Here is a 4,827-nt window from a genome sequence, read left to right as displayed (position 1 = left end):
TAAAAAAAATTCGTAATTTTTTTGATGTATTGCTGGATCTGATTTGCTAGTATTTTGTTCAGGATTTTGGCGTCTATGTTCATCAGGGATATTGGCCTATAGTTTTCTTTCTTTGTAGTGTCTTTTTCTGGTTTTGGAATTAGAATTATGCTGGCCTCATAAAACGAGCTTGGAAGTCTTCCTTCTCTTGAAATTTTTGAAATAGTTTGAGGAGAATGGGTGTTAGTTCTTTTTGGAATGTTCGGTAAAACTCCCCCATGAAGCCCTTCGTGCCTGGGCTTTTGTTTGCTGGGACAGTCTTGATCACATCTTCAATTTCCTTAGTTCTTATTGGTCTGTTCAAGTTTTCTACCTCTTCCCGGTCCAGTTTTTGGAGACTGTGTGTTTCTAGAAATTGGTCCATTTCACTTAGATTGTCGAATATGTTGCCATATAATTGTTCATAGTAGTTGTTAACAATCTTTTGTATTTCTGTGGTGTCAGTTGTTACTTCTCTTTCATTTCTAATTTTGAGTATTTGGGTTCTCTCTCTTTGTTTCTTGGTGAGTCTAGCTAAGGGTCTATCAATCTTGTTTATCTTTTCGAAAAACCAGCTCTTTGTTTCATTGATCCTTGGAATCAGAAGAGGGAGTGGTGGGGGGAGGGAAGAGATAAACCACAGAACTTATATGCATGTACGGATAACCAATGGACATGGACAACAAAGCCGGGGATGGGGCAGGGGGATGGGGAGGAGGGTGTCAATGGGGTAAAAAAGGAGAAACATCTATAACAAAAATAAAATTAAAAATAAAATAAAAAAATAAAACTAAAAGTCTAATAATAAAAAAATTCATAGTATTGTATTTTATGAATGTATCAGAATTAATTAACCAGCCCCCCTTAATGAGTATTTTCTTCCAATTTTTTATTATAAGAAGTAATGCTAAAATAAATAAATAAATAAATAAATAAATAAATAAATAAATAAATAAATGGTATGCATGTATTTGCACAAATGTTCCTTTGTTGTATTTTGACTTTGCTTGTAGTATATGCAAAGATGAATTTTGTTTAAACTTATGTGGTCAAGTTTATCAATTATTTCCTTTATTGCTTCTGTGTTTAATTTTATGCCTTACAAATGCCTTCCCACTCCAAAATTGTTTATTGAAATTGATTCACTCCTGTTTCCTGTTAGTCCATTCATGGTTTTATTCATTTATTTATTTATTATTTTTTTTATCCTCACCCAAGGACATTTTTGCATTTATCTTCAGAAAGAGGGGGAGGAGAGAGGGAGAAAGAGAGAGAGAGAAACATTGATGTGAGAGAGACACATCGAGTGGTTGCCACCCACATGACCCCAACCAGGGCCAGGGACAAACTGCAACCGAGGTATGTGCCCTTAGCAGGAACTGAACCTGGGACTCTTGGGTCCGCAGGCTGACGCTCTAACTGCTGAGCCAAATGGATAGGGCTCCATTCATGGTTTTAGTTTTATAGTTAAATCTTTGATTAGTTTGGAATTCATTTTGGGGTAGGGTTTAAGTAGGGATCTAACCCTTTTTTCCTCTCAAGTGCTAAGTCAGTTGTCTCAATACCATCTATTGAATAATAATTTTTGGCCCATTCAATTTAAATGTCACCTTTTCATACATGAGGTTTTCATATGTGCCTGGGTTTATTTCTGCACTTTCTATTCTGTCCCATTGATAATGAATGTCTATGTCTGCACCGGTGCCACTCCTTTCTTATGAATTCAACTTTATAATATATTTTCATATCTTGTGTGACTCAGCTTCTTGTTATCTTTTTCAGAAAAATTTCACCTATCCTCACATATTTATTCTTGCAGGTGAACCTTAGCATTATTTTAAGGGGAAAATATAAAAATAACCTAGTGATAATTTGATAAGGATTATATTGAATTTATAGGTTAATTTAGAGAAAAGAGTTATCATAACATTGAATCTTATTGTAGAACAAGGTGTGGGTTTATTTATTCAAGTCTTCTATGTTGCTTAGTAGAATTTTAAATATTCAAAAAATATTCTATATATTCTGTTCTATATATCCCATTTTAGGTTATTCTTATTTTTGGTTGCTATTGTGAAGGGGATTTTCCCCTTTATCTTTTTTTTTAACTGTTTCTTATGAGAAAGCAATTACCAGTACTTCAGTAAATCCTATTATTGTTTCTAATGTGTTTTCTATAGAGTCCCTGAGGTTTTCAAGTTATATAACTATGCCATCAACAATTAGAGATTATTGTGCTCTTAGCTATTTAAAGTTTATGATTCATTTAATTCTCTTGTGTAATTGTGTTATGTAGTGTTAGAGAATAATTTAGTGGTGATAATGGGGTTGTGTACTCTTTTGCTAACTTTGATGGAAATTCTCACATTTCATTATTCAGCAAGTTACTGGCTTTTGGTTAGAAACATATATTATAAAATTTGTAAAGGAAGTATCCATTCCTAGAAACTAAATTAGAAATATATGTTGAATTTTGTTAAATTAATCTTTTGGACATCTATTGAGATGATCATGTAGATTTTCTTAATTTGCCTATTAATATAGTGAAGTATATATAGTTCCTAATATTGAATAATTTTTGCACTCTGAGAATGGACCCGACTTTTTAAAGTCTTTTCATTTACTACTGGATTCTATTTCTTAAAATTTTATTTATTTTACACTAATGTTTATAAGTGAGATTGGTTTGTGGTTTTGCTACACATGAGATTTGTTGGGAGCCCATACATTTCTGAAGTAGTTTTATGAATTCTCTGACTATTCAGGATGAAGATGCTCTGGTGTTAGAGGAGGTCTCCAGTTAGTGCCAACCACCCACTGCCATCCTTTCTCTGGGGAATTTGATGGTTTCTGAGAGACTTTATATACTCTGTGGTATCTGTGGGAATAAATACCGTTAATTATAAATGTGAAGATGTTAGCACAGAGTGCTTTTTAAAAAATATGTTTTTATTGAGTTTTGTTTTTAGAGAGAGAGATAGAAACATCCATGTGAGAGAGAAACACTGATTGGCTGCCTTCTGTGTGTACTCCACAGAGGATCAAGCCGCAACCCCGGCATGTGCCCTGACCCAGAATTTTTTTTATATTTATTTTTTACTTTTATTACAGATGTTTCTCCTAATTCCCCCATTGACACCCTCCTCCAGTTGCTGCCACCCCCCCCCCCAGTATTGTTGTCATTGTCCATTGGTTATGTTTATATGCATAAGTTTTTTGTTTTATCTCTTACCTCCCCCCGCTCCCTCCTATGAAGTTTGTCAGTCTGAACCCTACTTCTATGTCTCTGGGTCTATTTTGTTCATTATATTCCACAAATAAGAAAGATCATGTGATACTTATCTTTCTCTGACTTGCTGATTTTGCTTAGCATAAGACTCTCCATGTCCCTCCATGTCATCTCAAAGGATAAATGACCTCTCTTACTTATAACTACATAGTATTCCATTGTGTATATGTACCACAGTTTTTTATCCACTTATCTATTGAAGGACACTTGGGCAGTTTCACTTCTTCCTTTCCAGTTTGGATCCCTTTTATTTTTTCTTCTTGTCTGATTGCTATGGCTAAGACTTCCAGTACTATGTCAAATAAGAGTGGTGAAATTGGACATCCCTGTCTTGTTCCTGTTCTTAAGAAAAATGATTTTAGTTTTTGCCCATTGAGTATGATGTTGGCTGTAGGTTTGTCATAAATGGCCTTTATTATGTTGAGATATGATCCTTCTATTCCCACTTTGCTGAGAGTTTTTTTTTTTTTTATCAAAAACGGATGTTGGATTTTGTCAAATGCTTTTTCAGCGTCTATTGATATGATCACATGGTTTTTATCTTTCATTTTGTTTATGTGCTGTATCACATTTATTGATTTGTGAATATTGTACCAGCCTTGCATCCCTGGGATAAGTCCCACTTGGTCATAGTGTATGATTTTTTAAATATATTGCTGGATTCAACTTGCTAAGATTTGTTGAGAATTTTGGCATCTACGTTCATCAGCGATGTTGGCCTGCAATTTTCTTTCTTTGTAGTTTCTTTTTTTTTTTAATTTTATTTTTGTTACAGATGCTTCTCCTTTTCTACCCCATTGACACCCTCCTTCCCATCCCCCCAGCCCCGTCCCCAGCTTTGTTGTCCATGTCCAGTGGTTATGCATACATGCATATAAGTTCTGTGCTTTATCTCTTCCCACCCCCCACCACCCCCTCTTCTGAGGGTTGTAAGTCTGTATCCTACTTCTGTGTTTCTGGGTCGACCATATTCCTCAGACTGTTATATTCATTATATTCCATATATAAGTGAGATCATGTGGTATTTGTTCTTTTCTGCTTGGCTTGTTTCACTTAGGATAATACTTTCCAGGTCTCTCCTTGTTGTCTCAAAGGATAAGAGATCTTTCTTTTTTACAGCTGCATAGCACTCCATTGTGTATGTACCACAGCTTTTTCAACCATTCTTCTACTGATGGACACTTGGGCTGTTTCTAGACCTTAGCTATTGTAAATAGTGCTGCTATGAACATGGTGGTACATATATTGTTTCTTATTGGTGTTTCAGGCTTCTTAGAGTATATTCCTAGAGCGGGATCACTGGGTGAAATGGAAGTTCAATTTTTAATTTTTTGAGCTAATACCATATTGTTTTCCATAGTGGATGCACCAGTCTGCATTCCCACCAGCAGTGCACTAGAGTCTCCTTTTCTTCACACCCTCGCCAACACTTGTTTGATGATTTGTTGATGGCGGCCATTCTGACAGGTATGAGGTGATACCTCATTGTTGTTTTAATTTGTATCTCTCTGATGATTAGT

This window comes from Molossus molossus, unplaced genomic scaffold (genome assembly GCF_014108415.1).
Source record: "Molossus molossus isolate mMolMol1 unplaced genomic scaffold, mMolMol1.p scaffold_m16_p_2, whole genome shotgun sequence".
Classification (NCBI taxonomy): domain Eukaryota; kingdom Metazoa; phylum Chordata; class Mammalia; order Chiroptera; family Molossidae; genus Molossus; species Molossus molossus.
This window is presented reverse-complemented; position numbering follows the sequence as displayed.